Here is a 27091-nt window from a genome sequence, read left to right as displayed (position 1 = left end):
TTCTGTGACTTCTGCGATTTCTGTGACTTCTGCGATTTCTGTGACTTCTGCGATTTCTGTGACTTCCGCGATTTCTGTGACTTCTGCGATTTCTGTGACTTCTGCGATTTCTGTGACTTCTGCGATTTCTGTGACTTCTGCGATTTCTGTGACTTCTGCGATTTCTGTGACTTCTGCGATTTCTGTGACTTCTGCGATTTCTGTGACTTCTGCGATTTCTGTGACTTCTGCGATTTCTGTGACTTCTGCGATTTCTGTGACTTCTGCGATTTCTGTGACTTCTGCTACTTCTGCGATTTCTGTGACTCCTGCTACTTCTGCGATTTCTGCGACTTACTACTGTATGAAAAAGTTACATCTGTCAACACGGAAAATTGCATCGCAACAAACCTGTCATTGGCAAGTATGTTTTACGTTTTTTCTTCCGTTGGCTTTAATTTTGTATTAAAGAAACAACTGTGAAAATATTAATAGTGTAATTAATATGTAAGTAGCCGTACAGTACCATAATAGTTCGTATTTAGAAAATGAATTGTAACATATTGTTATGTTCACAGGTACCTGAACTACATTTCAGTCACTCAGTAAAGTGATAACTGAAAATATCATTGTCAACAGATCTGAAGAAATTGCCACTGCATCTTTAGACCGTTTTCGTCAGACGATAGGTTAGTTTCTAAGCGTTTCGATGGACTTAATTACTTCAGTGAGATCGTTCTTGCAAATGTGATATTCATTATAGCAAATATTAGCAATCTACTCTGTCAATTATACTTCTAGTAATTAATGACAGCAAAAATTGTTTAATAATCCTTGTGTTTTTGCAGACACAGTTCTGACTCTGATTACTGGTTGCTGTACGTATCTATCCACATCAAGGCTGTTGGGAGGGACTCGTGAAGATTCAAGACAGCTCTTAGAGGATTTGCAGTTTAAAAGTGAAACAATTGTGAAATAAGTGTGTTAATGATTAAGCTGTGTTTTATCGAAGTTGTTGTGCGATTTTAAAGGAATAATAAATGTCAAATACAGTGAGTGAATAATAAAAATCTCATTTTCCACATGTTTAAGCCGTCCTATACCCATAATTTTCCGCCACTTACTTATTGGTAAACACTTGTTGGAGAGCGACATGCCCCCCCCCCCCCCCTTTCTCCACAATCTTGGTGTGACACTGACCTGTAACATATCCCGAAGTCTACAATATGCATTTTGAGGCTGTTGATATGAAAGTGGGAAGTACAGATCTTCCAGTTAAATCAGGAATAGCTTAAGTGCATTATTTGAAAGTAACACAGGAAAAGCTTACTTATGTAGGTGGTAGTAGTGTCGGCAAAAAGTTCTTGTGTGTGAAGTTGCCATGTAGAACACCAGGTGTAAAACTTTTCTCCCGAGTCTCGAACTGTGTCGTAACAAAAGTGAGGCATTCATATGACTGTTTTCATTTCTCTACACTTATACAGATGTCTGAGTTCTGCTGTGTTAACATTGCAAAGTCCTGTAGGCATGTGGAGTATTAACCAAAACTGTCATATTGGAAGCAGAATCAAACACATTTGTTACGTTACTTGATATTTTCAGGAGAAAACGGCAATGTTGCTTCTTATTAATATAATACATTCAGAGTCACAGCAGTATTTGACCAACCATAACTGATGCTGAATGTGCATGTCGTCATATAATATGAAAGGCTTATTTCAATAGTGGTACAAGTCCATTACCTCCACTTTTCTGTCTATAATGCTTCTGAAATTAGTGATCCAAACAAACATAAATAAAGGTTCATCTCTAGCAAGAAGCCATATGCTTGAATATTTCTGGTATCTCAACTGCAGATTTTTCAGCGCTCATGTAACTTTACGACTCTATATCTCAAAATTAACAAAAATGGACTTGTACCACTATTGAAATAAGCCCTTCATATGCACACACAGCACATCGATCTCGTGAGGCACAAGGCTCTCATAACGAAGTACGTACGTCGGTCAACAGATGACACTAGGAAAAGTATGTTAACTGCGCTTTTTAGTTGCTACTTGCGACTCTTAGTTGCGACTTGTCACGGAAATCGCAGTTAGACTCCATAGCGTACCGCAGAGATGGGCGTAGTACGAACTTTGACCCACAGATGGCACTGTTAACCGCGCTTTTTAGCTGCTACTTGCGACTCTTAGTTGCGACTTGTCACTGAAATCGCAGAAAGCAGTGCTAAATTCGACCAATAGATGGCTCACGTCTTTGAATGTGAAATACTACTTGCGACTGCTAACTGTGACTGAAATCGCAGTTAGATTTTGTAAAGTTGCTACTGTGATATCTGTGACTTCTCAGTCACTGCGATTTCTAACAGATACGCGATTTCCTGCCCACCACTATGGAAGAGACAAAATTCACGCATGACAAATCATAACCCTCCACGGAATCCGCCCCCGTTCCCTAGTACAGTTATGCACTCCCCGCCACGAAGTAGCAATAACAATTGCGGCGCGCCATCAGCTGACGCGTGGGCGCCAACCGGCCGGAATGTAAACATAGTGGAGCTTGTCAATGAACCCGGCCAAACACAGCAGACGACGGAAAACAGTCGACGACCGAGCTAAGCGCTCGTGCTTCGGTCGTGAGGTGTTGTAAGAGCGCAACGGCTGAGACGGTTTGTTTCCTCAGGTACGACGACAAAATGACAGCAGAACAGGAATTAATAAACCTGTCAGGTTGATGAACCTTGTTCTTTTGCGTTCACGTCCCAAGTCTACAACATTAAAACAACTGAACAGAAAATAGCAGCTATTATATTCAGGTCCTTTCAGAATAGCAAGCATACCTCACCCAGGTTGTTACTCCCTAGAATACCCGTTATCTCACAAGCCGAAGGGGCTGCATCCCCACAGACATTTGAAACCCTTTGTGCACTAAAACAACATAATATAATGATAACTAAGTTGAACATGAGCAAGTTGCTGTGAAACCGAGATCATAAATATTTGTATTGAATACACGAACATTAAGTTATACAGCCTAAGAACACAAACATTCATTTATGGAAATTATATACTGCAGTTACACTTGTACACATAATTATGAAGAGAAGGTAAACCCAGGTGAGTACACTTACTAAATGAGAAAAGATATTCATATAGGAATGAGACCTACGCAGGTTACATTGGTTGTTAATTGTAAATTATAAGGTGAATCAACAACTAGTTAGTTATTTCAAGGCACTACAATGAGAGGAAATAATAGCTATTGAGATCAGTAATGACATAGGTATGTAGCAGAATGAATGAGGATGTAAGAATGAATGATCAGTATGAATGAGTTAATATTTAAGTTAATATAAGAAGGTAAGTTACTGTGAAGTAGTTGATGGAGACAAGAGATTATTTGAGGAAGATGATATTGGAGTTTTATGAGAATGGAAGTACCAAATGGCCCCACATATGTGATATATTAATGTTTGATGAGGAATATGTTTAATATATAAGGATATATATATTATGATGAATATGTGAGTAAGGAATGAGTGAGAATGTTTTGGTAATATTGTGCTACATGGAGAAGTGAGTAAACAGTCTACATCTTTAAGATTACATAAGAATTTCAGTTTGAAAGAAAACATTTGTGATGAGTTAGAACATGTGAGTACAAGGCGTTAAATGTGAATCTATTTACAGTGCCCTTGAAAATGAATGAATGCAAGAAAAGCAGAATGAACATAATGATGATTACAGCTGTGGAGATAAGTGTGATAAGAACATAGCTTGGAAACACATTAGCTTTAATTTATGGCAGAAGTGTTACTGGGTAACCTTTAGTTAAGTTTTGTTAAGCCACTGTGTGGAAGAAAACATTTATAGTTTGTGTTCAGACAGGAGAATGATATTTTAAGGAACTTAAGTTGAAATATAATTTTTACACAGCCCTCATGTGAATACATTTGTATACAAAAAAAAATTTTTTTACACAAGACAGAAAACCCTGAGGAAGCAAAAGATAGAGTTATTAAGGCCGTTTTGCGATTCGTACAACACCTCCACCTTTTCAGGCAATGCAAGGTAAGTGCAAAGGAGCAGTGACCATCCGTGCAGCCGACGTCGAGCAACGGACAGTGAGAAAGAGACATTTTACTGTCAATTATAATAATATGTTCTTTATTTATAATTTATAGATAGAAATGATATATATATATATATATATATATATATATATATATATATATATATATATACTACATACATGATGTTTAACCTTCACTAAAGTAGAAGTTGAACTCTTGAGAGGAAATTTGATATGTCATTATATAATACACATTATGAGAGAGAGAATCTCTGAGATACATTTTCCATATGTATAGACGGTATCCACAAGAAGTGGAGATATTGAGGTAGTACTGAGCAGATATGTGATTTACTCATGCAAGGATTTGTTAAGGTATAATACACTTAGTCATATGAACAGTCAGAACACAAACAGAGAATCTGTCATGACGTTACACTACACACGCTTGACGTAAGGACACTTACATTTACCCATGATTTGGTAAATTGTAAGCACCTCCTTTCACACACCCCTCGAAGGCGATGCAAACATTATAATGTATTGTGTTCTCTTTTTATGTATTAGCTGTAGGATTTGGTAGTTTATAGGTAGTGAATAGTTTCTTCCAGTCTATCTTTCTTTCTTTCTCCATTATCCTACCACCTCCTGCAGCTGGGTATTGTTTGTTTATGGAATGTAAGAATATATTGTGTGATAGTAAACTTTCAGGTATGAATAAAAAGACATGAAGAAAACTGAGTATGGCATTACAAGCCTGGTCAACCACTAGCCAAGAAATGGAGATAAATAATAAATGAAGGAAAGCCCGTGCTTTTAAACATTAAGTCTTATATCCCTTGGCACGTCAAAACCTTAATAAAGAAAATCAAAATGACCATAAACCCCAATAAAAGAAAGCCAATGGGACTTAGTATAATTTTTTTTTAGTGTAAATATTTCACATGTATATTCTTGTAAATTTATATGTATCTGTATATGTGTTAAAACTTTGCATATTGTCAACATATTTTGAAACGTGACCACGAAATGTAAGCTTTCAGAATTAACGATGTAAACATGCTTGAACAAAGTGAACTTGGTTAAAATGAAAATATGGCAAAAAAAGTGTTGCAAACTGTGTTAAACAGTGAACGTTATAAACGACGAATTTTGTGTTGTTTGTGAAAATTATGGCGCATAAACCAAATAACTGTTTGTAAATCGATATAAACTGCAATTTACTTCGACGATAATGAGGATTTTCACACTGCAAATGAACGTTTGTTGGCAAGTGTAAACAATGTGGTGAAACACCTACCTTTGCGAACATCGACGCCGTTGTTCCTGGCCGGCCTTCAGATGCTTTGGAGACAATAAACTCAGCACCTGTCGTAGGCGATGTGGAGGCTAAAAACTACATCGACCATATATGCCCCGGGAACAATAGTCATGAAAACGCACAAGGACCTGGAGTGTTGTGTCGTAACAGAAGACATGGACGTTGCTTCAGATCACGCACAGGCTCAATCTTATGGTGTCATCGGACTTAACACGACATTTATGCTGGAATAACAACTTGTAATGAACACTATGTGAGAATGAATACTGTTGAAGACTGTCATAACACAGCGATTTTGAAACTGCCGCACGCGAAATTCAGTGATGCTACTGCGCATGCGCAAAGACTACGTGCTGCCAGAGATGCATTGGGAAACCAACGCTGGAAGCGCACGACATTAGCTGCTCTGGCGAACAGCTTGTTCACACAAACTATATATATATATATATATATATATATATATATATATATATATATATATATATATATATATATATTAATTGTGTAAAAAGGATCCAAACTGTAATAATTGTATTTAATATATAGGTTTAGAAAGTAAGTGTTGGTTAAGATTATCCCCTATGGATGCACGTGGCCTCTCCAATGAAAATATACATGTATTGACTTTTAGGTTTGCTAGCCTGCCACGCTAAGTGTTTTAGCGTGACAGTCGAGGGGGCGATGTAGCGGGACTTTGAATTTCGCCGCGCTACACTCGTTCCCTCAGATAAAAAATATCCCGTCGCAGCGGTATGAGCGCTCGACGGCAGAGAAAATACCAAAATTGTAACCTTTTTTGTTTTTCTATCCGTTTTCAATTGTCTCTTGATAGCCGAAGCTGAAGGCAGACGTGATCTGACGCTGACGTAAAAAACTTAATAGCTAGTCTGATTGTAATGTGTAGACATTGTGGAAGTTGTTAAGAAATTCGGATGATGGAAGTAGCAAAGTGAATTAAATTGCATACAGTATCAAGATGATTTTAATTGGTATAAATTAGTGATTCCTGGACTATTGCAAGATTTTGGAGCAGTTTTTTTTCATGCAGAAATGAAGGAGATTTTTGAAGACCTGGACGCCGCCCGAAAGAAGACATGTTAATCTGGTAAAGAATGAACTCAAAGCTACGCCATTTCCCCCTGTCAGTTACATTTTGTTGTTCTCTGTTCTTTTTCAAAAATTTTTGTAGTGGAAATTGGTTTAACTTTTGCTCAAAAACGCCACAAGGACCACCCCAACAATAGCTTTTCCGAATAACGAAGTCCGCTAGATTTTCTGTAATACGAAGTCCGATTTGCTTTTCATTCTTTCCCTTTTTCACGGTCTCTCTTCTCACATTTATCTTTTTTTATTAACCAATACAAGTTCAAGCAACGTGCCGTTTCGTAACAGCAGTGAATCAGATATAGGTTTAATCTCGCATGAGGCTCTATGTTTACCACCGTTTTGGACACAGAACGTGAAAATTTGGTTTGCACAGGAAGAAGCAAATTTCCTGTATAGTGGAATAACAAACAAGAAAAAAAAGTTCACCTATGTGGTAAGCCAGATGGACCAAAACTATGCATCTGTGGTGGAAGATATAATTGTCAGCCCACCATCTGAAAACTGTTACCAACACCTGAAGTCAGCATTAATACAATGGGTTTCCAAGTCGGTTGAGCAACAAGTCCTACATTTATTGCATCATGAAAAGATAGGAGACAAGATGCCTTCACAATTTCCCTGGCACCCGAGAAGCCTCGCAGCAGACACGGAATTGCCAGACTCAATGCTGCGAGTGCTGTGGACAAGCCACCTAGATGTATCAGTGCAAACCACCGTACATTCATGAATGGAACTGAATTTAGATAAGCTGGCAGAGATGGCTGACCGAGTACAGGAAACAATTTCACTTCTGCTACCAACAATCACAGAGCTTCCATGCCATTATACAGCAGCATCAACAGAGATGGCTGCAGCAACACAGCAGAAGTACCATACAGATATACAGGACAAGTTGCAGGAGTTGTTAAATGCAGTACAGCAACTGTCATGCCAAGTAGAGATGTTAACAGTGTAGCATGAGCAAACGAATGTTGACGATAAAGAGAAAAAAATTCAGAGATCTCAGACAACGTTTTCTCAGTCACCAGCTAGGACCAACAGCCTGAGCCTGCATTGTCGTCAATTTTGTTGGTATCATGAGCATTTTGATGATCATGCAACACAATGCTCACCACTGTGCAATTACCCAAACTTCTTGAGCGGCCAGCAATAGGCGTGACCAGCTGCGGGAGTTATTTACAGTGCCTACAAAACAATTCATTCTCACACAGACTCTTTGTGGCAGACAAACTGTCGCAGTGCAAGTTCGTCATAGACACAGGGTTTGATGCTTTCTTATACCTGCACAAGATGCTACTTGTTCGTGTGAAGCCCATGCCCTTACAGTTTTCTGCAGCAAACAACTCAGTGATTAAGACATTTGGTGAAATAACTCTGCTATTACATTTCGGACTGGGGAAGGGATATCAATGGCAGTTTATTGTAGTTGGTGTAGGAGAACCAATAATAGGAGCAGACTTCCTCGTGAGTTTCAGCTTGCTGCCCAGACATGGCAAAGGTTTATCACAGAGGTTTTGCTTGGCTACATTTTTGTTTTGCTTACATTGACGACATTCTAGTATTTTCCAAAACTACAACCGAGCATTAGGATCATCTGTCACAGGTTTTTCAATGTCTCAGTGATTATGGTGTGACAATTAATTTCAAGAAGCGTGTCCTAGGACAAAACCAAGTGACTTTTTTAGGGTACTTAGTTACCGCAGCAGGAATTACTCCAACGCCGTAGAAGGTGCAAGCGTTACAGCAAGTATCACTCCTGATCACATATCTAGAATTATGAAGATTTCTAGGAATGTTAAATTTCTACAGGCCACACTAACCAGGGACAGTGTAAAAACAGTGGCTTTTGACAGCAGCAATCTCATGCTAAAAGTAAGCACAGAATTCAGTGGTCTATGGAAATGCAACGCTTGTTTGAGGCAGTGAAACTAAGTGTAGTTTATGTAACGCTTCTAGTACACCCTGATCCGACTGCACCTTTGGAAATTGTTGTTGATGCAAGTCAGGCAGCCATAGGCACAGTTCTGCAACAATATGTTACTTTTGTGTGGCAGCCCTTGGCATTTTTTTCCAAAAGTTAAATGTGCGGCAAAGAAATTGGAATGCATATGATCGTGAGTTGCTGGCAGTTTTTGAGGAAATCAAATATTTCAGAGTGTCAGTAGAGGTAAAAGATTTAACCATTTTCATGGACCATAAACTATTAACGTTTGTTTTCAAACAGTGAGACAAACATAGTTCTCCGAGGCAACACAGACCGATTGAAATTATAGTTCAATTCACAACCGACATACAGCATATAACAGGAGCAGACAGTTTTGCAGCAGATTATCTTTCCTGAATAAATGGCATATCCCAAACTATTAACTTTCACAAGTAGGTAGTTGTACAAGAGAAGGATGTAGAGTTGCAGCATTTCCTCAAGGGAGAATACGGGTTTCCATCTAGTGCAAATCAGATTACCAAACTCGAGTCTCAAAGTTTGGTGCAATGTCTCTACAGGTAGAAAGTGCCCATTTGTGCCAACAGACTACCAAAGACGAGCATTTCATTGTGTTCACGGTCTGACCCATCCTGGCATCAGGAGCACGGTCTGCCTGGTGAAAGAACATTTCATATGGCCCGGGGTAAAGTGTGGTGTCACTGCCAGACACCACACTTGCTAGGTGGTAGCCTTTAAATCGGCCGCGGTCCAGTAGTATACGTCGGACCCGCGTGTCGCCACTGTCAGTGATTGCAGACCGAGCGCCGCCACACGGCAGGTCTAGAGAGACTTCCTAGCACTCGCCCAGTTGTACAACCGACTTTGTTAGCCATGGTTCACTGACAAAATACGCTCTCATTTGCCGAGACGATAGTTTAGCATAGCCTTTTGCTACGTCATTTGCTACGACCTAGCAAGGCGCCATTATCAGTTACTACTGATATTATGAATCATGTACCGTCAAGACCGACGTTCTTCATTAATGGATTTAAGTTAATTATTCCACCAGCTACATCCGTTTTTCTAAATTCTAATTTCCCTGTCCTGTTCCAGACCTCACGCCAGCCTGCGTCAGCTAAAACGCGTGCCTTTCGGCCTCCTCCTAGTAACATGGTGTTGGCTCTCCTCCCAACCAAAACATTGGTGACGAGGCACAACCACGTCCTTATCGATATTGCCCTGATTTACGAGGGCGGTTCAGAAAGTAACCTCCGATTGGTCACAGCGCGGGTTGTGGGGGGAGTAGCGACGACATCTGTGCGTTCACGCACTCAACAGGTCAGTCGGCATCAAGCCGTGGTCGAGTGAACGTCGTACCTGCGCTAGTTTAGTTTTTGTGGCAGTTTGAAATATGTGCTGCAATAGAAAACCCCGCCAAATGTGAAGTGCGTGCTGTCATAAGGTTTTTTACAGCCAAAGGATATTCTGCAGCAGCTATTCATCGTGAGCTTTGTGCTGTGTACGGACCAAGAGTTATGAGTGAAGGAGTTGTCCGTGAATGGGTACGTTTATTTAAAAGTGGACGAGAAAACGTTCATGATGAAGAGAGGAGTGGTAGACCATCATTGGTGACTGACGAACTTGTTCAGACAGTTGATGCAAAAGTTCGTGAAAATCGACGTTTCTCAATGTCGGAGTTGTCTACTGGTTTTCCACAGATTTCTAAGACTCCCTTGTACAAGATAGTGACAGCAAGATTGGGTTACCGTAAGTTCTGTGCACGATGGGTGCCCAAAATTCTTACCGACCACCACAAAACTCAAAGAATGGCCTCTGCATTAGACTTTCTGTCACGTTATGAGGACGAAGGAGAACCATTGTTAAACAGAATCGTGACCGGTGACGAAACCTGGATTAAGTACGTGAACCCTGAGACAAAAGAACAATCAAAGATGTGGGCACATTCAAATTCGCCTACCAAACCAAGAAAAGCCTTGCAAGATTTTTCTGCCAGAAAACTGATGGCAACGGTGTTTTGGGATGCCAAAGGGGTGTTGTTGGTTGAATTCATGGAACGTGGTACGACCATTAATCAAGACGTGTACTGTGAAACAATAAAAAAGTTACGACGGGCTATACAGAACAAACGCCGTGGTTTTTTTTGCACGATAACGCCCGTCCTCACTCTGCTCGCAGAACAACGGCCCTTCTTGAGTCCTTCAAGTGGGACGTTATCAACCAGCCACCTTACAGCCCAGACCTGGCGCCAAGTGATTATCACCTCTTCATGCATTTGAAGAAATGGCTCGGGTCACAGCGGTTTGATGACGACGAAGAGCTCAAAGATGCGGTCACAGGCTGGCTCCAGGCACAAGCGGGTGATTTTTATGCAGAAGGAATTTCAAAGCTTGTGAAGAGATACGATAAGTGCCTCAATCGCTATGGAGACTATGTAGAAAAATAGTGCAAAGATGTAGTTGTAAGATGTATATATTAAAATATTTTTATTTAACTTGGTGTATTTTTTTAAATCAACCGGAGGTTACTTTCTGAACGGCCCTCGTACTTGTGTAATGGCATCACCACATTCTCCAGATGTACTGTCCGAATTTTATCTCTTACAGAATCAGCAGACGCAGGCCTTACTGGATGCCCTTGGACAGCTCGTCCAGGGTCAACGGGCAATGCAAAACGATGCGGCAGCCGCCGCTCCACCACTAACGCAGACACAACACGCTGTTGCACCAACTTTTCGACCTTTTGATGCTGCACTGGAAAGCTGGACGGAGTGGTCACGCCAATTTGGATTCCATCTCGCCGCCTACAGAATTCAAGGTAACGAGTGGCAGCCATTTTTGTTGTCTTCGGTCAGCGTACAAACGTACCGTGTGGTAGTCAAATTATTTCCCCGACGCGACGTAGCAACTCTGTCCTACGACGAAATTTTGTCTGCATTAGATGCATATTTCAAAGACTCAGTCAATGTAGTTGCGAAAAGTTATACCTTCTTTCGTACAAAACGTACGTGAGGTCAGACTAATCAGGAGTGGGTTGCAACCTTGCAAGGCCTTACTAGGGATTGTGCTTTTGAGTGTCAATGTGGACTCCCTTATTCAGATACTATGGTACGTGATGCAATTGCACAGAACGTTTCTGATGTTCGTATAAGGGAACAGATTTTGAAACTAGTCAATCCCTCCCTTCAACAAGTGATGGACATACTGGATCGGCAGGACACACTTGACTTTGCTCAGGAATCATTTGAAACTTCACCAGCCGTGTGTCAGGTTAACCGGCCCGCCGGGCGAGCTGCACGGAGCAGAAAACAGCACTCGCGCCCAGCCGTGCCGCTGCCGCCAGGCTCTCAGCCATGTGTGCCGCGCAGGCACGCAAATGCAGTGCTGAAATCATGCCCACGGTGCGTTACTAGACATTCGCGTGAGAATTGCCCGTCACGCCAGGCTATTTGCTTTTTCTGTAATAAAACAGGACATGTTCAGAGTGTTTGCCAGAAAAAGCTCAGATCGGAAACTCACAACCATTCCAGGCCCTTTGCTTCACGCCGAATTCGAACCAAGGATACTCAGGCTCGTGAAACTTCGCCCATGGAAATTCATGTAGTTCATTCCACTCCGCCCAGTGCCACTCTCTCTAACAGTGACTGTGTTCGTCCCACAAATACTGTGCGTCGCCATCGCCGGAAATCCCGTCACGTCGCAAGTGATTTTGTACCAGTGTCAGTTCACGTTGCATGAGACAGTCACTCTTGTCGTCAGCAGTACAATAAACTTTTTGTAGACTTGGACATTAACGGCAAAGTGATACCATTCCAGCTCGATACCGGAGCTGCAGTTTCACTGATCAATCAAGACACGTACAAACTGCTGGGCACACCTCTGTTGTGTGCCGCAAATGTTAACTAGCTATTCACGTCAAGATATCCCCGTGTTAGGACAGTGCAGCCTTCTTGCAACATACAAAGGACAAACAAACTTGTGTCATTTTATGTCCTTCGTTCTTCTTTTGCAGTGAACTTGTTTGGTTTCGATTTATTTCAGTTGTTTAACTTGTCTATAGTAAATCAGGTCCTATCAGTGAACCAGACTGTGCCTTCAGACAGTGTTTCTCGTCTATGTGAAGAATTTGCAGACATTTTTGCACCGGGGCTTGGTTGCGCTAAGAACTATAAAGCACGTTTGGAACTGAAAGTAAACGCGCAACCGAAATTTTTCAGAGCGCGCAATGTTCCCCACGCGTTGCGTGATGAGGTCACAAAAACATTACACGATTTGGAATCACAAGGTGTAATTGAACGTGTGCAGGCTTCTCTCTGGGCATCACCCTTAGTAATGCTGCCAAAACCTTCGGGAAAATTGAGACTTTGTGTGGACTTCAAGGCAATAGTGAATCCACAACTAGTGATTGCAACTTTTCCTTTACCTCGCCCGGAAGATCTTTTTGACAAACTGTGCCCGGGTAAATATTTTTCGAAGTTGGACCTAGCAGATGCGTACTTGCAAATACCAGTGGACGAAGACTCCCAACGCGTTTTGGTGGTTAACACGCATCTTGGTTTGTATCGATTCAAACGACTGCCATTCGTGTGTGCATCCACCCCTGCATTGTTTCAGCAATATCTACAAACTGTTTGTGCGTCGGTCCCTACTGCAGCAAACTATCTGGACGATATTGTGATCTCCGGAAAGACGGAAGAAGAACATTTAGCCAATCTCAGAACATTATTTCAGGTCTTGCGACAAAATGGTCTTCGCTTGCGGAAGGACAAATGTGTGTTTTTTGCTCGTGACTTGCCCAAGGCATACATCCCAGTCCTGAGCACCTCCGTGCCATACAAGACTTGCCTTCGCCGCAGAATTTGAAGCAGCTACAGAGTGTGCTGGGAAAAATCAGCTATTATCATAAATATGTGCCGCATGCCTCTTCCATTTCAGCTCCACTTCATCGCTTACGCCGTAAAGGCGTTCCGTTCGTCTGGACGACGGAATGCGAATGCGCCTTTCGCCAGTTGAAATCGGCGTTGCTTTCCAATACTTGCCTTACGCCATTTGATCCCCAGAAGCCCCTTTTGTTGATGGTGGATGCATCGGATTTTGGGATCGGTGCTGTGCTTGCGCACAAAGATAGATCGCACGATCGCCCTATTGTCTTTGCGTGCAAATTGCTCTCGTCTGTGCAAAGAAATTATTCACAGATCGAGAAAGAAGCATTGGCTCTCGTATTTGGTGTTACAAAGTTTCATGATTTCTTGTATGGTGGTCACTTTACCATCATCACAGACCACAAACCTTTGACATCGCTTTTTCATCCGAACAAGCCTGTCCCTCCACGTACAGTGCAGAAATTCATTCGCTGGTCTATTTTCCTCTCGCAGTACCGCTACGATATCTTGTATTGGTCCACTGCTAAGCACAGAAACGCCGATGCGTTGTCCCATTTTCCTGTTGCTGAGGATAGAGCATTCGATTCCCCCGAACTTCTTGCATGTTCATTGATTCGGAAACGGACGACGTGGTCGAATCGTTTCCAATTGATTATCGTGGTGTAGCTACAGCCATAGCTGCCGACCCTGTCCTTGCTACCATTCTGCGTTTTGTTGCTACGCAATGGTCCTGGCCAAAGTCACGGATCGGGGACCCGTTGGTTCGCCGATTTTTTGCTCACCAGGAGAGACTTTTTGTTCGACGTGGTGTTTTGCTGTTGCGTTCTGATAATGATCAGTCCAGCGTTGTGGTCCCACGTTCGTTACAGTCCTCTGTCTTACAGCTTCTCCACCAAGGACATTGGGGTATAGTGAGAAAGAAACAACTTGCTCGTCAGCACTGTACTTGGTTCGGACTCGATGCCGCGATTACGAATATGTGCTCTTCTTGCATGGGGTGTGCCCAACAACAATCAGCACCACCGCGGAAATTCTTTGCATGGCCAAAAGCCACTTCCCCTTGGCAACGCTTACACAAGGCCAATGGTATTCAACATCTGACGTCCGCACCGTTTTCGCCACAGTCAAACGGTGCCGCTGAACGATTGGTCAGGACTTTCAAGTCACAGACGTTGAAATTAAGAGAGTTGCATTCTCGGGAGGACGCATTATTGCTCTTTTTGTCCTCATATTGCTCCAGGCAGCGTTGTCTACTATCATCACTACCGCGGTTCACGGCGTTGGCTCGAAGGGCGCATTCTTCGCTGCCTCGGACGTGCTATGTATCTGGTTTTGGGGACCTCTGGTGAGGTGCACCGGCATCTCAACCAGCTGCGCCTCTGTCATCACATGGGATCTGCCGCGTCGCTGCAACCGCCGGGCGCCTCCCTGGGTCACGCACTGCCGATCGCTTCCCGTGACCAGATGTCCTCCGACATAGAACTCTTGCCTGCTCCGGACCATCTGTCGTCTTCGCCCGTCGGGTGCCCCGACCCAATGGAGGTCGACTCTTCAGCCCCTCGTGTCTCTCTGCGGGCGCATGCACTGCATGTTGGTGTGCACCCTGGAGCAGGTTTTCAGGCGTTTCCTAGTTCCCTGCGGTCCGAATGGCACGGTGCGGGTGGCACAGCCTCGCCTGTTGTTAGGCTCCCCACCTCATTGCATACGTCAACATGGGGTCCTCCAAACGGCGGGCGGAAGCCTTATGCCACAACCGTACGCCGATTTGCGGGGGAGGAATGTGGTGTCACCGCCAGACACCACACTTGCTAGGTGGTAGCCTTTAAATCGGCCGCGGTCCGTTAGTATAAGTCGGACCCGCTTGTTGCCACTATCAGTGATTGCAGACCGAGCGCCGCCACACAGCAGGTCTACAGAGACTTCCTAGCACTCGCCCAGTTGTACAACCGACTTTGCTAGCCATGGTTCACTGACAAAATACGCTCTCATTTGCCGAGACAATAGTTTAGCATAACCTTCAGCTACGTCATTTGCTACGACCTAGCAAGGCGCCATTATCAGTTACTACTGATATTATGAATCATGTACCGTCAAGACCGACGTTCTTCATTAATGGATTAAAGTTAATTATTCCACCAGCTACATCCGTTTTTCTAAATTCTAATTTCCCTGTCCTGTTCCAGACCTCACGCCAGCCTGCGTCAGCTAAAACGCGTGCCTTTCGGCCTCCTTCTAGTAACACGGTGTTGGCTCTCCTGCCAACCAAAACACAAAGAATGCAAGAGATGGGCACAAGAATGTTTGGCCTGCCAAAGAAGCGAAGTGGGTCATCATCCCCATCCTCCATTACGGACTTTTCCTGACAGTTTCGAAACTTTCGCTCATGTCCATCTCAACTTGGTGGGATCATTACTGCCCTCAGATGGTTTCTACTACCTTCTTATGGTAAGTGATCAATATACCCATTGGGCAGAAGCCGTTCCGATAGCAAACATTTCAGCAGAAATGACAGCAAAAACCTTCATAGGCATATGGATAGTGCATTTTGTTTGTCCTGTACATGTCACCACAGATAGAGGGGGACAGTTTGAGTTAACTTTATTTCAACAGTTAGCCAAGCCGTGTGGAATGAACCACCACAAAATTACCAGTTATCATCCCAAGAATAACGGTATGGTTGAAAGATGGCATCAGACTTTAAAAGCAGCTCTTATGTGTCATGAAGATAAATGGACACAGGCTCTGCATTTGGTATTACTTGGTTTGCACACCACTTACAAGCCTGACTTAGGCATGTCTACTGCAGAAATGGTGTATGGCCAGAATATTCATGTCCCAGTGGACTTCACTGAAGACAGGAGTCCTACAACAGGAGAATTTGATACATCACCTACATTCATAGCACAGTTACGACAACAAGTGTCGCATCTGGGCACAATTCCAGGCACTAGGCATGGTGATCAACCAACTTTCATGCACGAAGACTTGAGCTGTTGTACCCACATTATGCTGAGATCAGACATTGTCAAACCACAATTGCAACAACCGTATTTGGGGCCTTACAAAGTTTTGCACAGAAACACACATACAATGGAAATCTCCTACAATGGGAAGTCAATAGCGGTGTCAATAGAAAGAGTCAAGCCAGCATACATGCCTGCTGATGGTAACAAAGAATCTCACCCAGCAAACAAGCCAGCACCCAGGAAATCAGAGGAAACAATTTCTATTGTGCCTCCATCGTCCAGTCAGCAGAGATCGCCCGAGCAAATACCACATAGACATACACGAGGAGGTCGGCAGGTACACTTCAAGTACCCGTAAGTCCCAGGTGCTCTACATTTTCAGCAGGGAGGCTGTGTGGCGAACGACAGTGATTTTGAGTGGTCGTGCTAAAAGCGGAGATGTTTCAACACTGCGGAGTATGACTGCACACAGAACCCCTTTGGTTTCTTGATCATTCTTAGTTTTTGTATTTGACTGCTTTGTGTTGGTTTTGGGAATTATTTTGTGAGTATTTGTGTGATTGCTAATCTGATTGTGTTTTGTAGATGCAGTCAAACAATAAAAGTCAAGTAACACTCTCAAGAAGTTGTTCTTTCAGCAATATATATTAGTAACTTTAAAGTGACTGTTTTGCTCAGCTCATCCAGCATAGCCGGCCAAACCAACCACCTGCCAATAGCTCTTCTGGTGAGCACCACATTGCTACATGTGGCACCATCCTCATACCAGCCCACTGATGCACCACCATGCCAATGCGCCGGACTGGCCAGTTGCTTTGTAAAGCAAGATAAATGCACCAAGAAACACCATTGTCAATGATCACACTATATTTTAAATTGGATAATGCTACCAATTTTCACAAATTACTGAAATTAACAAAACAAAAAGAAGAAAACTGTTGTAATACCCCCTTTTTGAAATTTTCTGTAAAACTACCCCCCCCCCCCCTCCCACCAATCCCTTAGCTAATAGGGGCCTCTTACTAAAAGTCGTCTGTCCAAGGGAGCACTTAATCAAGTTTTCAACATAACTTACAGTCACTACATACTCTGCTTCTGTGGAAAGGTGATGGCTGAAGGGTGAATGGTGGGGCCACCTACCTGGAGGAGTAAAGAATTCTTTATTAAAAATTTTTGTTAGTTTTTTTCCCCATGATTTCTATGAACTGAGCAGTGTTCAAACAGATGCCCATCTAGATAAGTGTCACTAGTACCTATCAACCAGTAACAGGAAAAAAGGGAACCACTTGGAGGGATATGGACGTGGGCAGCAAGGGTCAGCCATGTCTCAGTTCTGTATCAATGGTTGCACAAGTTACCCAAAATGAAATTCCCTGTCAATTCCCTGATTTATGGACACAGTTTTATCATTTTTCCCTGATAAACTTCGAGATCTGAAGAGTAAGTAAACAGGTAAGTTGACAAAAAATTTAAGAACTTCTGTACAAGGGTCATATGAGAAGCCTGGTAAAAAGGTAAGAAAAAATGTTTGTTTCACAAACAATTTAGATTGCTTTTTCACACAGTTTCCTCTGAGGGATATACATTTGATTCACCAATATTCCAACTTTTCATACTATTGGAAAAATTGGTTCTCTCAAATTCTACACAATTCTCACTGACTGCAACCATCATTTCCTCATATCATGAAAATGTCTTTCCAGCAAGCCAAAGTTTCAAGTTAGGGAACAGGAAGAAGTCACTGGGGACTAAATATGATGAACAGAGTGAATGAGGAACCAATTCAAAGCCCAATTCATGCACTTTCACCATTGTTATCACTTATGTGTGGGATTGTGCATTATCCTGATGAAATAGAACATTTTTGCATGCCAATCTTAGTTCCAAATGATATAACAATAGGGTACTATTACAATTCTGTCTTTTTCCAAGTAATCTATGAGGCCTATTTCTTCGGAATCTCACAAAACAAAGGCCATCAATTACCAGCTGAAAAAATTGTCTTTGCCTTCTTTGTGCACTTTCACCAGCGGATGCCTATTATTTTGATTGCTGTTTGTCATGATTGATCCAGGTTTCATCAACAGTCACAAACCAGTGAAAAGTCTTGTGGATTGCTATTAAACATTGCCAGACATTGCACTGAAATGTTGTGCCTGGTGTGCTTTTGGTCAACTGCAAGCAATCCTTTACCTCACACATAGCTTTTTCATAGCCAATTCTCCATGTGCAATATTATACACACACTCAGATGAGATGACTACAGTGCTCTTGCATTAATGTATCATGGATTTTGTCAATGCTGTAGCTTAGACACAAGATAGGTAATAAAGATAAAAAAAAATTCAAATTCTTACCTCTATAAAGTACAATATGGTGATTGTGAGAAATTTTTGATTGGACAGAGGTAGAAATTTTATATCAGATGTAGGGAACTTATACATCTGCAAAGCCAAACTGCATTCAGACAACATATTTCTGAACTCTAGCACCTATTGAATATTTTGGAAAAAAGTGAGATCTATGGAATAATTAGAACTGCTGAATCAACAAAACCAATTTACACTGAACACTTATTTCTCATTGTATTACAAGCTCTTGTTGTTCTTGTGTGTTGTAATATTCAGACCCTAATAGACTGATGACCGTAGATGTTAAGTCCCATAGTGCTCAGAGCCATTTGAACCATTTGAACTCAGACCCTAATAATTTATTTCCTGTCCCTGGCCCTACACTGCCGACATTTTATTCTGCAACAAGGTCCTAGTAATACTAGGTCCCTTGTTGCGGCAGAAAACAGGATTACATAATATCTAGCCCATTGTGCCTCTAGCTTTTCTCATGTTTTAAGATACAGCTTTCAATTAGTATCATTGTGTGATACATACACCACAACACCAGTAATTTTAACTAACAATTTACAGCAGACCCATATTCAAGCTGTAGCTCCTTTTTAGATATGTTTTTAACTTATCCTATTTTGGTTCATGTAGAGTGTTAGACAAGGTATATTCTGCTTTATAACGTGCCCTGGTAAACAGTGCTTACAGTCAGCGAAATCTAGGGGCCAATCCCCCTCAACTGTTTGCACTATGGTTGGTAAGCACAGTGAGCTAACAACAGACCTACATCACAGGCTGTGAGTGTTTATTAAAATTTTATCGTGTTTTTATACTACGCGATGGTGACAATTGTGGCCATAGATTTGGTCTCTTTTTATTAACTTCAAGAGGGCAGGTATATCGAAACTTCCTGGCAAGTTAAAACAGTGTGCCGGACCCAGACTTGAACATGAGACCTTTATCTTTCATGGGCAAGTGGCCTACCGGCTGAGCTACCCAAGCACAGTTCACAATCAGTGCACACAGCCTTACTTCTGCCAGTACTTCATCTCCTACATCCAAACTTCACAGAAACTCTCCTGTGAAACTTTCAGAATTAGCTCTCCTGAAAGAAAGGATATTGCGGAGATGTGTCGTAGCCACAACATGGGGGATGTTTTCAGAATGAAATTTTCACTCTGCCTCTGTAACGATGGTTTGTGAGTCATGCTTGGGTAGCTCAGTTGGTGGAACACTTGTCCACGGAAGGCAGAGGTCCCCCGCGTTTGAGACTCAGTCTGGCACACAGTTTTAATCTGCCAGGAAGTTTCATATTAGTGTACACTCCGCTGCAGAGTGAAAATTTCATTCTGGAGACAGGTATATTGTTTAACTATTAACTACAATGTTGGTAACTTAGCATAACACTCGTACTCATAAATATGCACATCTTTTACAGATAAATCTGATGATGATCAGAACAATCAAAATCAATCATTAAATAAAACAAATATTTGTGATCAGAGACTATTTTGGTTTTCACTTATAGTCAAATGCTGGATAGCTCTTATCTTCAAGATGACCATTTTATCACTCATCATTCCCACAGTAACACGGGATTCCTGTTTGGTATGCCTGCAATTGCATGCTCACCAATATGTTCCAAAATATCGTACAAAAAAATGAAATTTTTCTCCGGCTCATACCACAGGTTCTATTGGACTGATGATAGAAAGGTAGTGTCAAGTATCGTCTTAGTGTCTATCCTATGTACAGGATCCAAGTATGAATATTACACACCTCCTCCAGCTTAAGCAAATGGAGGAAATTGCTAATCCATTTGTTCTTTTTGCATTAGATGTTTTCTAGGATGGGCCTTAAGGGGCTTATGGAGGCATCAGTAGTTCATGGGCGGTTTCTTAGAAATTGTGGGGCAGGGAGAGAATCTTTTCACATTTTTTTTGTACGATTCCAATTTCTAACAACCTTCAAAATTTCCTTGATACCTTCCCCTTTCCAAGATATAGAGGTTAAAATTTGACCTAACTCCAATATGTAAAATAAGCAGGTAAAAACTGGTATGAAGCAAAAACATAGCTTATAAACTGACATAGCCAGGAGAAATATGCTGTGAAGTGTTTCCATTATCTTCATAATGTTTCTGGGCACCCTATATTTTAGAACTGAAACATATGAAAATTTTTTTGAAAGTAAAATCCAGTCTGAGGTGTACAATTACTTTTCATTAATTCAACTTCACATATGCAAATTATCAAAATTTTAGTGACCAATACATACACTGATTACATACCTTGATTGATTCCATGTCAGTGACATCATCATGAATCCATACAAGCAATTTCCAGAATAACTTCTGCACCTCATTTCTTTCAGAAGTCATAATAGCAGAAAGGTCTTCCTGAAAATAAAATTTTGTACATGAACAACTTTACTGAAAACCTATTTGTGGCCAGTAAACAATTATTAGTATTTACAGTAACTTCATAAAAAAACAGCTATTCAGAAAGATACTTCTGCCTGAGCTGTCATTGTTTGTCACTCCAAGAGCTGCTTTCACTGAAAGGAAGTGTCACTTTGATGGCAGTATTCTGATGGTTAAGTTCCACCTCCCCCCCATGAACCATGGACCTTGCCGTTGGTGGGGAGGCTTGCATACCTCAGCGACACAGATAGCCGTACCGTAGGTGCAACCACAACGGAGGGGTATCTGTTGAGAGGCCAGACAAACATCTGGTTCCTGAAAAGGAGCAGCAGCCTCTTCAGTAGTTGCAGGGGCAACAGTCTGGATGATTGACTGATCTGGCCTTTTAACACTAACCAAAACAGCCTTGCTGTGCTGATACTGTGAACGGCTGAAATCAAGGGGAAACTACAGCCGTAATTTTTCCTGAGGGCATGCAGCTTTACTGTATGGTTAAAAGATGTTCGCGTCCTCTTGGGTAAAATATTCTGGAGGTAAAATAGTGCCCCATTCAGATCTCCGGGTGGGGACTACTCAGCAGGATGTTGTTATCAGGAGAAAGAAAACTGGCGATCTACGGATCGGAGTGTGGAACGTCAGATTCCTTACTCGGGCAGATAGATTAGAAAATTTGAAAAGGGAAATGGATAGGTTAAAGTTAGATATAGAGGGAATTAGTGAAGTTCGGTGGCAGGAGGAACAAGACTGCTGGTCAGGTGAATACAGGGTTATAAATACAAAATCAAATAGGGGTAATGCAGGAGTAGGTTTAATAATGAATTGGAAAATAGGAATGTTGGTAAGCTACTACAAACAGCATAGTGAACGCATTATTGTGGCCAAGATAGACACAAATCCCACGCCTACCACAGTAGTACAAGTTTATACGCCAACTAGCTCCGCAGATGAAGAGATTGATGAAATGTATGATGAGAGAAAAGCAATTATTCAGATAGTGAAGGGAGATGAAAATTTAATAGTCATGTGTGACTGGAACTCGATAGTAGGAAAAGGAAAAGAAGGAAACATAGTAGGTGAATATGGAATGGGGCTAAGGAACGAAATAGGAAGTCACCTGGTAGGATATTGCACAGAGCATAACTTAATCATAGCTAAGACTTGGTTCAAGAATCATAAAAGAAGGTTGTATACATGGAAGGAGCCTGGAGATACAAGAAGGTCTCAGATAGATTATATAACGGTAAGCCAAGAGATTCAGGAACCAGGTTTGAAATTGTTAGACATTTCCAGGGGTAGATGGGACTCTGACCACAATCTATTGGTTATGAACTGTAGATTAAAACTGAAAAAAAAACTGCAAAAAGGTGGGAACTTGAGGAGATGGGACCAGGATAAACTGAAAGAACCAGAGGTTCTAGAGAGCATCAGGGAGAGCATTAGGGAACGACTGACAAGAATGGGGGAAAGAAACACAGTAGAAGAAGAATGGTTAGCTTTGAGAGGTGAAATAGTGAAGGTAGCAGAGGATCAAGTAGGTAAAAAGACAAGGGCAAATAGAAATCCTTGGGTAACAGAAGAGGTACTAAATTTAATTGATGAAAGGAGAAAATATAAAAATGCAGTAAGTGAAGCAGGAACAAAGGAATACAAACGTCTCAAAAATGAGATCGACAGGAAGTGCAAAATAGCTAAGCAGGGATGGCTAGAGGACAAATGTAAGGATGTAGAGGCTTGTCTCACTAGGGGTAAGATAGATACTGCCTACAGGAAAATTAAAGAGACCTTTGGAGAAAGGAGAACCACTTGTATGAATATCAAGAGCTCAGATGGAAACCCAGTTCTAAGCAAAGAAGGGAAAGCAGACAGGTGGAGGGAGTATATAGAGGGTCTATACAAGGGTGATGTCCTTGAGGACAATATTAAAGAAACGGAAGAAAATGTAGATGAAGATGAAATAGGAGATATGATACTGTGTGAAGAGTTTGACAGAGCACTGAAAGACCTAAGTCGAAACAAGGCCCCAGGCGTAGACAACATTCCATTAGAACTACTGACAGCCTTGGAAGAGCCAGTCCTTACAAAACTCTACCATCTAGTGAGCAAGATGTATGAGACAGGTGAAATACCCTCAGACTACAAGAAGAATATAATAATTCCAATCCCAAAGAAAGCAGGTGTTGATAGATGTGAAAATTACCGAACTATCAGTTAATAAGTCACAGCTGCAAAACACTAACACGAATTCTTTACAGACGAATGGAAAAACTGGTAGAAGCCGACCTCGGGGAAGATCAGTTTGGAGTCCGTAGAAATATTGGAACACGTGATGCAATACTGACCTTACGACTTATCTTAGAAAATAGATTAAGGAAAGGCAAACCTACATTTCTAGCATTTGTAGACTTAGAGAAAGCTTTTGACAATGTTGACTGGAATACTCTCTTTTAAATTCTGAAGGTGGCAGGGGTAAAATACAGGGAGCGAAAGGCTATTTGCAATTTGTACAGAAACCAGATGGCAGTTATAAGAGTTGAGGGGCATAAAAGGTAAGCAGTGGTTGGGAAGTGAGTGAGACAGGGTTGTAGCCTCTCCCCAATGTTATTCAATCTATATATTGAGCAAGCAGTAAAGGAAACAAAAGAAAACTTCAGAGTAGGAATTAAAATCCATAGAGAAGAAATAAAAACTTTGAGGTTCACTGATGACATTGTAATTCTGTCAGAGAGAGCAAAGGACTTGGAAGAGCAGTTGAATGGAATGGACAGTGTCCTGAAAGGAGGATATAAGATGAACATCAACAAAAGCAAAACGAGGATAATGGAATGTAGTCGAATTAAGTCGGGTGATGCTGAAGGAATTAGATTAGGAAATGAGACACTTAAAGTAGTAAAGGAGTTTTGCTATTTGGGGAGCAAAATAACTGATGATGGTCGAAGTAGTGACGATACAAAATGTAGACTGGCAATGGCAAGGAAAGGGTTTCTGAAGAAGAGAAATTTGTCAACATCGAGTATAGATTTAAGCGTCAGGAAGTCATTTCTGAAAGTATTTGTATGGAGTGTAGCCATGTATGGAAGTGAAACATGGACGATGAATAGTTTGGACAAGAAGAATGCTGAAGATTAGATGGGTATATCACAGAACTAATGATGAAGTACTGAATAGAGTTGAGGAGAAGAGGAGTTTGTGGCACAACTTGACGAGAAGAAGGGACCAGTTGGTAGGACATGTTCTGAGGCATCAACGGATCACAAATTAAGCATTGGAGTGCAGTGTGGAGGGTAAAAATCATAGAGGGAGATCAAGAGATGAATACACTGAGCAGATTCAGAAGGACGTAGGTTGCAGTAAGTACTGGGAGATGAAGAAACTTGCACAGGATAGGGTTGCATGGAGAGCTGCATCAAACCAGTCTCAGGACTGAAGACCACGACAACAACAACAACAACAACAACAACAACAACAAAATGTATGGTGTAGTAGCATTGCTGTATGACGTCAAATTTTGCGTACAGTGAAAATGGTTGGTTGGTTTAAAAGAGAGGGGAATGGACCAAACTGCTTGCTGCGAATAAAACAATGCCACAAGGGGGAGAATAAAACAAACGAAATGTACAACATAAAACAGAGAGAAAGCAAAAACCGCAAGAACGAAGGAGAAGAGATCAAAACCAGTGAGCAGATTACAATGGCTGGCTGACCATGAGAATAAAAAGGAGACATCAGCCACTCTGCAACACATTAAAACCTCCACCCTAAAAGCACTAGGGTGGAGGACACAGAGGGACAAAGGACATGTGTTAAAATTAGATCAAATGATAAAACCCACCCTCAGAATAAACTTTAAAACGAAAGCTGCTGTTGAGACATTGTCACAAAACACCGAAGATAGGCTGCTAGGAAAGTTAAAAGTCCACTGCAGAGCAAGTAAAAGTGGGGAGTCCAGCAAGAGATGGACGACCGTCATTTGTCAGCCACAGCAACACCGAGGTGGGACCTCCCAATGGAAGAGGTAACCATGTGTTAGCCACATATGGCCAATGGGGAGTTGGCATAGGACAACTGATTCCCTGCAAGAGGCCCACATGAAAGACTTCCACATATTCGCAGTCTCCTTAATGACACGCAATTTGTTGTGCATACTGTTATGCCATCCCGTATCCCAAAGCCTAAAAACCTTGTGGGATAGTACTGAACGCAGGTCAGTTGCAGAGAAGCCAATCCCCATAAGCTGTTTACACTTAGCCTGTTTGGCCAGCCTGTCGGCAAGTTCATTGCCCGGGATTCTGACATGACCTGGTGTCCACACAAACACCACTGAATGACTGGACCATTACAGGGCATAGATAGTCTCCTGGATGGTCACTACCAAAGGGTGACGAGGGTATCAGTGGTTGATAGCTTGTAGACTACTCAAGGAGTCAGTACACAGAAGAAATGACTCCCCAGGGCATGAACTGATATGCTCAAGAGCACGAGATATAGCAACCAGCTCTGCAGTGAAAACACTGCAGCCTTTGGGCAAGGAATGTTATTCAATATGTCCTCCATGGACATACACACATAGCCGACGGGACTATCAGCCATTGGTGTAATCCACTTCATGGCCTCGGTACATGTCAAGAATTGACAGGAAGTGACAGTGGAGAGCCGCAGGGTTAACTGAATCCTTAGGGCCATGTGATAGGTCCAGGTGAAGCCATGGCCTAGGTATACACCATTGAGGTATAAGTGAATGGACCTCAAGTATAGATGGTAAAGGCAAGGATTCCAGTTTGGATAGAAGGGATCGGATGCAAACTGCATCTGTAAGCTCTGACCTGGACTGCTGATGTGGGAGATGAACTGCCAGGCGTGGGAAAAGGAGGCGGTAATTCGGTACCGCAGGAGAACTACGAACATGTGCAATGTAACTGGCAAGCAGTTGTGCACGCCTAACCTTCAGTGGAAGGACCACAGCCTCCACTAGGATGCTGGTCACCAGACTCAAGCTAAAAGCTCCCATCACTGGTTGAATGCTACAATGGTGTGCTGGGTTGAGTAAATGGATTGGTGAGGGTGCCGCCAAACCATAAAACAGACTCCCATAGTCAAGGCAGGGTTGAACAAGGGCTCTGTAGAACTGCAGCAGTGTAGAGCGATGTGGATTGCTATCAGTTGGTGTTGCTCAGGCAGCGAAAGGCATTGAGGTGCTGCCACCACTTCCACTTAAGCTGACAAAAGTGAGGAAGCCAAGTCAATCAGGCATTGAAAACCAGTCCTAAGAATTGGTATGTCTCCACTATGGTGAGTGGATCATCATTAAGGTAATGTTCTGGCTCCAGATGAACAGTACTATGGTGACAGAAGTGCACAACACAAGACTTTGTGGCTGAAAACTGGAAACTGTGGGCTAGAGCCCATGACTGTGCCTTGTGGATGGATCCCTGTAGGTGCCACTCAGCAACATGAATGCTGGTGGAGAAGTATGAAACACAGAAGTTGTCTGCATACAGAGAAGGAGTGACAGACAGCCCCACAGCTCCTGCTAGACCATTAATGGCTACTAAAAATAGAGATACACTCAATACAGAGCCCAACAGGACCCCATTCTCCTGGATATGGAAAGAACTATGGGAGCCACCAACTTGGACATGGAAAGTACAAATCGATAGGAAATTTTGGATAAAAATTGGGAGCGGGCCTTGGAGATCCCACTCGTATAATAGGGCAAAGATATCATGTCGCCAGGTGGTGTCATATTCTTTTCGTAAATCAAAAAAGACAGCAACAAAGTGTTAGGATCTGGAAAATGCTGTTTGGATGGCAGACTCGAGAGACACAAGATTGTTAGTGGTAGAGCGACCCTGGTGGAAACTGCCCTGGCATGGAGCCAGTAGGCCACATGACTCCACGACCCAACCTAACCGCTGACACACCATACGTTCTAGCAGTTTACAAAGAATGTTGGTGAGGCTGATAGCTATCCACATCAAGCAGGTTTTTGCCAGGTTTGAGCACTGGTATGATGGTGCTTTCCCGCCATTGTGATGGAAAGATGCCATTGCACCAGATCT

At 42.2% G+C, this 27091-nt stretch overlaps 1 protein-coding gene across 1 annotated transcript in view; it reads right to left on the bottom strand.

Moving 5' to 3' along the window:
• The window catches only part of LOC126259932 (uncharacterized), a 269463-nt gene extending 248427 nt beyond the window's left edge, over positions 1-21036 (bottom strand). Inside the window, exon 1 of the mRNA XM_049957024.1 lies at positions 20904-21036. The gene's annotated coding sequence lies outside the window, so the exon portion shown is untranslated. The remainder of the gene's footprint in view (positions 1-20903) is intronic.
• Between the last annotated feature and the right edge of the window lie 6055 nt (positions 21037-27091).

This window comes from Schistocerca nitens, chromosome 5 (assembly GCF_023898315.1).
Source record: "Schistocerca nitens isolate TAMUIC-IGC-003100 chromosome 5, iqSchNite1.1, whole genome shotgun sequence".
Classification (NCBI taxonomy): domain Eukaryota; kingdom Metazoa; phylum Arthropoda; class Insecta; order Orthoptera; family Acrididae; genus Schistocerca; species Schistocerca nitens.
Note: the sequence above shows the minus strand (reverse complement) of the source record. Positions and strands in the feature narration are given on the sequence as shown.